Source organism: Capsicum annuum, chromosome 1, assembly GCF_002878395.1.
Source record: "Capsicum annuum cultivar UCD-10X-F1 chromosome 1, UCD10Xv1.1, whole genome shotgun sequence".
Classification (NCBI taxonomy): domain Eukaryota; kingdom Viridiplantae; phylum Streptophyta; class Magnoliopsida; order Solanales; family Solanaceae; genus Capsicum; species Capsicum annuum.
Genome location: NC_061111.1, coordinates 237,199,355 through 237,209,537, shown reverse-complemented (window position 1 = coordinate 237,209,537; position 10,183 = coordinate 237,199,355). Strand labels below are relative to the sequence as shown.

At 32.8% G+C, this 10,183-nt stretch overlaps 1 long non-coding RNA gene across 1 annotated transcript; it reads right to left on the bottom strand.

Moving 5' to 3' along the window:
- Positions 1-464: 464 nt before the first annotated feature.
- Positions 465-5,891, bottom strand: LOC107848096. Its single transcript, XR_001667797.2, has 2 exons — positions 5,722-5,891; positions 465-1,178 (listed from the first exon to the last, which is right to left on the bottom strand). It is a non-coding gene; the product is annotated as an uncharacterized LOC107848096 (long non-coding RNA).
- Positions 5,892-10,183: the final 4,292 nt, after the last annotated feature.

The window sequence follows — 10,183 nt, the reverse complement described above, 5'->3', positions numbered from 1 at the left end:
TCTAAAACATAGATCGCTTTTTGTAAGAGACCTCATTAGGTCGCTTAAAAGAGACCTCAAGAGGTCACTTGGTTATTTTTAAAATTTTCTAAAAAGAGACCTCGTGAGGTCTCTAAACTATTTTCTATAATTATTATTATTTTATTAAAAGAGACTTCATTAGGTCTCTATTTGATTTTATTTTTTTATTTTTTTTAATTAAAAGAGACCTCATAAGGTCTCTATTTGATTTTATTTTTTTATTTTATAATTAAAATAAACCTCATCAAGTGACTATTATTTCTTTATTTTTATCATAAACAATTTTTTTAGAACATAAGCGACCTCATGAGGTTTTTTTTCTGTAAAAAAAATTTAAAAAAATGACAATAACAGCTTTTACAGATACCTGCCGTTTTAATTCAATTCAATAATATGTACAATCTAATCAACTAAATCGAGCTCCAACAGCTTACACCAATCAATCAAACAACAAACACAAGTACTAAATATCTCATCCAATGAACACTAAATCAAAATCAACTTAGAGTACCTTGAAATTGAACGAAGAAATGTAGTAGTCAAGTTATTTATAAAATAGTACTATTGACTAGACTACTTCAAAGCTTTCATGCATTCAAAAACACTTAATAGTTCAAATAAACCATCATAAAGTATATAGTTTAGATTATCTAACACAACACCCAACATTAACAACGCAGCGGTATATTGTCCACATAATAATCCTCATCATCTTCATCACTGCTGGGCTCCCCAGTCATATCTCTATATAGACCATATATTCCATGTGAAATAGATAGAGACTGAGGCAGTCGATGAGGGCGAATTGCATCACCGGGACAAGAGGGAATCCCCCCGAAGCAAGTAATGCATCGAATTGGGCCTTAATTCCCGCATACTATATATCCCTTGCCTGTGAGGCCTTAGCTTCATTAGCTTCATTAGATAACTCAACTGTCTGTTGCTTCAAAGCCAGAATCGTCTTCCTTGACTCATTATCTAGGGTGTTATCGAGGCCTTCTAGTTCCGAATGAAATTCACGAAAGGTTCCTTGTGGCAAGCCAGAAGCATACCCATACCTACTCGGACCACCAACCGCGTCTAACTCTTTCTCTCATTCTGATCTTGGCTAAGTGACAGGTCTTGACTATCATCTGCCAGAGTCTGACAGAAATCATCTGTGGATGGCAGATATCGATTCTAAATTTAATGATAATAATATTAGAAAATAAATCTAGTAAATAAAGTAATTTAACACTAGAAAGCTTAATAGTCATTTCTTTTTTTTACAGCCAAGAAAGGTGATGAAAGAAATAAATGCTAAACGTAGGAGTTTCCTACAGGATGGAGCAGAACATATAAATAAAGCATCACTAATAGCATGGAACTTAATATACAGAACTAAGAAAGAAGGAGGTCTGGAAATATTGAACAGTGTGACTTGAAATGATGCAGCAAATGCAAAACATGTATGGAATACAGCATGGAAGACAAATAATTTATGGGTAAAATGGCTCCATATATACATAAAGAACACCATATATAGGTGATGCTGTGAACATATTCCTTTTGTGCATTCAATTGTAAATGATATATTAAAAGTCTATCCAAAAGAAAGAGAATATGCGTGAAGATTTAAGTTACACTTTAATGCATGATCAAAATAGTTATCTGTGGGAAAAAAAGGGAAAACGTTGAGTGAATGGACATTGAGCCAAATCAAACATCCCAAATTTAGGTTATTGTACGTGTTTCATGCAATACCTATACAACCATAAAAGAAACATCATTTTGTTAATAAAATTTCCATAATCAAAATCAACAAATATTTGAACTGTGTTGGCTATGTAATGAGCAAGGTAAGAAAATGAAAAAAGAGACCTGAAGAGTAAGAAGTTCTAAACTCCAGGAATAGCCAGAAACTATATATATAGATTATAGTATGTCACATGTACATGTTTTCTGCCACCGCTCTTTATGAAGCATTTCACGGTTGGACAGCAATGTCGTCAAAGTAGTTTAAATTATGTATCTTGGTTGAAGATACATGTTTGGAATTGAGGCGCAGTTGTTATTGTTGCTTTTGACTGAGGGAAAAAAGGACATCATAAACACCAATACTTCTTTAAAAAGTCATCCATGAATCAATCAAGACACTGTTGGGTTCAAAATCAAGAGGGAGTCATGCGGAAGCTATTAGTTGCAAACTATCATAGTGATAATTCAGACGACACATGAAAAATTAAACTAAAAATATATTATTGGATATGGTTTGACCAAACGGCCTACATATTAAAAATAAAATTAAAAATCCTAAAACTTATTGGGAGAAATCTCCCCCTAAACAAAGACTCTTTAAAGACTAAATTGTGGATTCTATTGTATTATGGTATGAGAAGGGAATCTTCTATTTATAGATGTCCAAAACCTTTTCTCCAAGAAAGAGGTTAGCTAAATATGGAAAAGAATTAATTTTTTCCTTCAGGAAAAGTAAAAATAATTATGGTAACTTTTATTTTCCTTCTAAGAAAAAGTAAAACTTAAATATAGTAAGAAAATCAGGGTAAAAACCCTAACAAATCTCCCCTTTTTGACTTGATTTTCTTCAATTGATCCGCCTTCTTCATATCTTTGATCTTTATTTTTCATATAATCTTCATCACTGCTGCTTGGCATGCTTAAAAATAGAGCTTTTGGGTTAAAAATATATTAGACCTTTAGGATTAAAAATATATGAGCCCTTTATAGGGTTAAAAGTAAACTTTCTTTTCAAATATATAACTGCAGAATTATTGAAAATATGATTGACAATCATCTCCACATGTAGCTTTTGGACATATATCTTCATTATCATCAAATTGATTGCAACTTTGTTTGACAATTGGACTATCGAATTATTGAACCGTGGGCTCTGATACCACTTGTTGGGTTCAAAATCGAGAGGACGTCATGCGGAAGCTATTAGTTGCAAACTATCATAGTGATAATTCAGACGACAAATGAAAAATTAAACTAAAAATATATTATTGGATATGGTTTGACCAAACGGCCTACATATTAAAAATAAAATTGAAAATCCTAAAACTTATTGGGAGAAATCTCCCCCTAAGCAAAGACTCTTTAAATACTACATTGTGGATTCTATTGTGTTATGGTATGAGAAAGGGTTCTTCTATTTATAAATGTCCAAAACCTTTCCTCCAAGAAAGAGGTTAGCCAAATATGGAAAAGAATTATATTTTTCTTTCAGGAAAAGTAAAAGTAATTATGGTAACTTTTATTTTCTTTCTAAGAAAAAGTAAACTTAAATATAGTAAGAAAATCAAGGCAGAAACCCTAACAGACACAATTATCCCCAAAGCGGTATGGGGAATTGGTGGATGGATTAGTGAGAGTTGATCGAAAATAAAAAATGATAATTTGATGGCAATAAGAGGCAATAATAAAGATGGCAGGCATGAACACCACAATTATCAGAAATAAAAAACAATAAGGAGTGACAGTAAATATATTCATTTCAGCTCGGACTTGCTCTACAGAGTTTACATATGTATACACCCCATGTTTTTGTCTTTTGAGCAACCAAAATATTTCAAAGATTGTTCTTTCTGAAGTGTCTCGAGTTCAACTGTCATTTACAATGCCAATTCTACTAAACCACCATCTCATTAATGACAGTTCAATAGAGATTTAGAAAGGCCAATATAGCAGTATCATCAACCAAACTGAAATATTCACATCGAGATAAATCACTTTCAGAAAGTATTTACTATTTACTGTTCATGTTTAAGCTCATTGACGAAAAACAGATTCAATATTGAGTGACTGGACATTGAGCCAAATCAAACAACCCAAATTTAGTACTTCAACCTTTTTAATTTATTTCAAAGTAATAGATACTTTGTGGTTTAATTTGTAGGTTATTGCACGTGTTTCATCCAGTACCTATACAGTTAAACTTGTAAGATTTATATGACCTTAACAGGCTCTGCTTCTGTCAGGACACCAGTAAATTAATTACCATCCAGGTACAAAGTAGATAAATTTCTTAAATTTCCTATTTCATTTGGAACATGGCCATAAAGATTCGCCAAAGTAATACAACAAACGATACAACATTCTGAAATAATACTAGTGGTATAGCTACTAACACGGATAACAACCCTTTCTCATTAAGATGTAACAAATCAAGCTAAAGACTCAAACTTTCCACATAACAAAAGGAGAAAGGCACATTCATCTTACAATCATTTCTCACCTACACATCACATCTCATTAACACATCACAACAAGCTAAAAGACTCAAAAACCACAGTTCTCAAATAACTAGAACAACCCAATTTCTCATCTAGACATCACAAATCAAACTAAAGACTCAAATAAAATACTTCCCCACATAAGAAAACAACCCCATTTCTCATTAACAATAACAAATCAAGAAAAAATATTCTAAACTCCCCATAGTTTCCAAATAACTAGAACAACTCTATTTCTCATTTATACATTACAAATCAAACTAATGACTCAAATACCACACTTCTTTATATAAGAAAACAACCCCATATCCCATTCTTGATGACAAAAATATACCTAATACAATAGGATTAGAAGGATATCCAGCTAAACCAGCTTGCAAGAGCGCATAAAATACACAAACTCTACCAGCCCACAAAACAGAACCTTCAAGCAAAGTAGCCCGAATAATTCTTGGCTCACTTTTTACACTACCAACACTCAAGATTGAACTCCTTTTGTCATCCAAGTAGAGCTTGTAACCAAGATAGGGTAGAAAAAGTGACATTTTGAAGAAAAATGGTTTCTTGACCACAGTTCCTATAGAAGCAAAACAAATCAAGATAAAAGAGAAGCTAAGGATCACGAATGATATTATACTGTGGAACTTGCTATTCTTATTCCACTCTGGATTATAACTACTCAAATTGAATTTCGCTCCAATTATAAAAAGTTCAGAAGAACACAATAAATAGCTCAAGAATTCAAAAATATAACAAAATAATTGAAATTTAAATACATATGTTTTCCTGGTGCGTTGTTTCAGACAAAAGGAGAAGGGCACATTCATCTTACAATCATATTACATGTGTTTGAATTATGATGATCAGACATATCTAAAGAATTAATTGAATTCCTAAAATTCTCTGCAATAAATATTTTTTCGTACCTTTTAGGTTGTTATATGCGAGTCCAAGTTGTTCAAGCATAGCCAATTTTCCAACCTCTCTTGGTAAAGGTCCTTCAAGCATGTTATCACTCATATAGAAAGTTTGAAGTGATGAAATGTTGACTATGGTTAATGGAATTGAGCTTGTTAATTTATTTATTTCCAGGCTCTTTATTTTAAACTTCCTGCTTCTGTCATTGGAGCTAAAGGCACAGTCAATCCATTAAACTCATACCTTCCACTTCCATTATTGTTACTACAACAACTAGCAACTAAAGCCAGTGACTTTTTCTTGGTCCTGAACTGAGTATTACTATGTAAATTGAATGGAGATTAGATGGGTATCAGTAGTGTCAATTTAGATACCATAAAAATCCCTAACGATTAATTCATATAAAGCATAAATGTAGTTCTGAAACAAGGCAACAAAATTTTCAACGATTAATTCATATTTTGGGAAAAATAAAGAAGACCCAAGACATCCATAGATTCAAATACCATTCTATACATAAATAAGAAGAAAATCAAAGCAGCCTTACTTGAAATGGAAGAACTGGCAGATTATTTATGATTTGGGCGAGAGAATTTTCAGAGCCAGAGATGATTTTTATTCATAGAGAAGATCAATTTGAGAGGGGCAGTTTGAGAGAAGAGCCAATTCTTTCAATTGGGTTTTTTCATTATTTTAATTTTAATAATAAATATAAAAAGAATCAAATAATATATAAATTTTACCTTTAAACTTCATAAAATAATGACAGACAATTATTTTTATTAATAAATATTAATTTATTAAAATTTTAGCGACCTCATGAGGTCACAATGTTTAAAATTTTACTATTTTTTTTTATGCTAATTTTTTCCGCATTTTATTTTCGACCTTTTGAAATCTCTAATATTGTGTTGTTGAATTTATTTTATCATTTACCAAATTTAAGAGGTCTCTTTATTTCAAAATAAATTAAAAAAATAAATTAAGGAAATAAGCGATGAGGTCTATTTTTTTCAACCTAATTTTGAGGTCTCTTTTTTAGGTCTCTTTTTGCAGCTTTTTTAGTAGTGTTTGTGACTCCTTATAATCTTCCACCTGAATTGTGTATGACGAGTCAGTATATATTTCTAACCTGTATTATTCCAGGTCCTCGCAATCCAAAAGTTTTGATTGATGTATATCTGCAGCCATTGATTGATGAGTTGAACTTATTATGGCATGAAGGTGTGGAAGCATATGATGTATCAATGAAACAGAACTTTAGATTGCGTGCTACTTTGATGTGGACTATAAATGACCTTCCTTCTTATGGAATAATGTCTAGGTGGTCGACTGCGGGCAAGTTAGCTTGCCCTTGTTGTATGGAAGACACAAAAGCATTCACTTTGAAACATGGAGGTAAAAACTAATGGTTTTATTGTCACCATCGATTCTTGCCAATGAAACATGAGTTTAAGAGAAATACTAGTGATTTTATGAAGAATAAGACTGATTTTGAGGAGCCACCGCTAATTTTGTTGCGAGAAGAAACTTGGGATAGAGTGAGGAATCAGCCTAAGGTAACAGAGTCTCCACCATCCAGGATACCTGGTTATGGTGTAACACATAACTAGAATAAATGAAGCATATTTTTGGAGTTAGATTACTGGAAGGATAATCTTCTGCCTCATAATCTGGATCCCATGCATATTGAGAAAAACTTCTTTGACAACTTGTTTAATACTGTGATGGCTATAAGTAACAAAATAAAATATAACTTGAAGGCCAGGATGGACTTAAAGGAGTATTATCGGCGTAGTGAGTTGTACCTGACATACTTAAACAATAAGATTCAGAAGCCCAAGGTCAGTTACACATTCACTTTAGATGATAGAAGAGTGATTCATGATTGGGTTAATAATTTGAGAATGCCAGATGGATATGCATCAAATTTTTCTAGGTGTGTTGACATGAAGGAAGGAAAGTTGACCTCTATGAAGATCCATAACTGTCACATTTTCATGGAGTCATTGATGCCTATTGCATTCTATGCATTGCCCGATAGAATTTGGAAGCCCATAACAGAGATAAGCTTATTTTTCAAAGATTTATGTTATAACACATTAAGGGAGGAGAACCTATCTTTGATGGATATCAACATTCGCTTAACCTTAAACAAGTTGACCAAAATTTTTCCTCCTGATTTTTTTATGTTATGGAGCATCTTCCAATTCACTTTGTGCGAGAGGCACAACTTAGAGGTCCTGTTTAGTGTTGATAGATGTATCCCTTTGAGAGGTATTGACTTTTAACATTTACCTTCATGTGCTTTAATCGAACATTATTTCATCTAAAAGATCATACTATGCAAGACTATTGGCAAATAAAAACGGACCATAAAAAATAGATCCTGAATTGAGGGATCAATATGTGAGGCTTATTTGGCTAAAGAGACCTCTTATTTTTGTTCATATTATTTTGAACATAATGTACCATGTCTGAGAAACTGACCTATTAGGCATGATGATGGAGACAATACAGATCCTTCGGTACCACCATTTTCAATATTCAATCAACTAGGTAAATAAAGGAAGCCCGAAAGGTGGTCCAGTTCGATATTTAAATGAGGTGGAGCTTCAGTCAGCTACAACACATGTATTATTAAATTGTCCTGATGTCCTTCCTTTTTATAAGTGAGTATATTTATATTAGGGACAATCATTCAAGGTCTATCTAAGCTTCAACTAATGAAAGTTATAACTTTGTCGGGCAGCTACTTCGTGGCTTTACATGGGGATATTGCTGTTTATCATATGTTTTCAGTGTGTTTTAGAGAATATGTAAGTGTAACATAAATATTTAACACAATTACACTTTTGTTCAATGTCATGTGTATTTATATTCTAACTTTTTTTAAACTTTTTATAGGTTCATAATCCACTTAATTATGACCCAAATGGCCAATTTTTACGTGATACAGTTTGGGGATCTGATGCTACAGTCAGAAAGTTTTCTAAGTACTTTGTCAATGGGTACAGATTTCATACAGAAGAGTTCTCTAAGGGAAAGAAAACCAACAATAGTGGGGTTTGGGTGAAAGGTGATGGCGGTGTTGATTATTATGGTGTGCTTTACGAGATTTTAGAACTCGATTATCATGTTGGTTGGCCAAAGAAAAAATTGGTTCTCTTTCGATGTAAGTGGTATAATCTTACTCCTAAGTTAGGTACAAAGGTTCACCCTCAGTACAAAATAGTTAAAATTAAGCGTACAAGGGAGTATGGACTCTATGATCCATTTGTCATTGCACAAAATATTAAACAAGTGTATTACGCTCCTTATCCTTTGTGTAAGAATAAATATGTATAGCGGGTAATTATAAAAACAAAGCCCGTAGGTAGAGTTGTAGTAGGGGATGCATTGGATGTAGCGTATCAAAATGACATTTCAAGTGTTGAAGAAAGGGCGGATGATGAATTAGCAGGTAAGTTGCAGCATAACGAACGCTTGTATGAAGAATTTGATCCTTCTGAATTTAGATTGAATGTTCATGATTATGGAGAAGGAACATCCAGGGCAAATGACCATGAAGATCCAATTGATAAAAATGAAATAAGCGAGGAAGAGTTACTTGATAAAAATGAAACAAGTGATGAGGAAGAATCGATGAATGAATATGAAACAAGTGATGAGGAAGAATTGATGAATGACTATGAAACAAGTGACAAGGATTGAGTTGTTATTATTAGTAGTAATGTGTTGTAACAAGGTCTTGAATTGTATTTTAGTTGTTGCTTTTTATTATTAGTTGTTGTAACAAGGTCTAATATTAGTAGTATTGTGGTTTGTTTTCAATAGTGTTCAACATCCCATGCTTGATCTAAGCAGTTAGTTTTATGATTGTTGATTAGTCATTCAGATTATACATTCACTTCTCTTGTGAGGTTTTGGTTTGAAAATAAGTTTTACATTGAATAAAATAATTTCACTCCATTATTTGTTTGTATAATATTAGATCCACATGTAGACCTCTTGGAAATTCTTCTGTTTAGTATAATAATACTGTGGATTTATAGTTTTCTAACCTTCTTTTAGAGATTTTTTCCCTTCGTAATAATGGTGAATAAGGTGTAATTATTTATCTATTTATTTTTCCAAATTAAAGTTTGGAGGGATATAGAATATGGGAAAGAGGTGATGTTCTGGTTACTCCAATCACATGTGCAGAGATTACTTTTTAGCAATGCATCTGGTAGATGCGAATTTCTTTCACTCAGTACTACAGGGAATGCAAAATTTAATTTTTGTTCGATCTAAGAAGTATATATGGGCAGCATAACACAGACTAACTCCTTTTTGTGTATTTTTTTCAAGTGGTTAATAAAGAAAATCAATGGCATCAAAAGGTCATGGTAATGGACGGCGTAAGAAAGGTAAGAAAAAACTTGATAATCTTTCTGAAGGTCAATAGACACCACCACCAGCACCACCTGTTACCACAACTCTTCAATCAGCTACTACAAATATTATTCCTTCTCCAATGGTAATTATTTCACTACCAAATGTATTTTTCATGCCTCCATCGCCCTACCAGTTCCAGTCCTCTTCTTCCCATAATAGTCGGCATAATAGCTCTTCATCTGTACCTTCAACATCATCCACACCTAGCCTTTCTGAATTGAGAATTGAAGGTCTCAACACATCAACATCGCCCTCCATTGATAGTGCTGCAGTGTCTAATGCTACAGCAGCTGTTTCCCAGATTCTTAAATTTAAAGAGTTAGTAGAATATAACGGCAACGGGAGGCTAATTATCACCTCTGATGATAATGGGTAAGTAAATCTTATGTTTTTTCATAATTTTTAAAATTTTTGAAAGCTAAGATAATTTAATATAATTTTATTATAGGTTCATTCCTGCTTATGCCGGTGGACATATGGTTGTAGAAGCAATTAAACCATTTTACACGGAGCCGTGAGGTAGTTGGAATGAGATTTAACTTGACATCAGAGTGCTTATGTGGAATCAG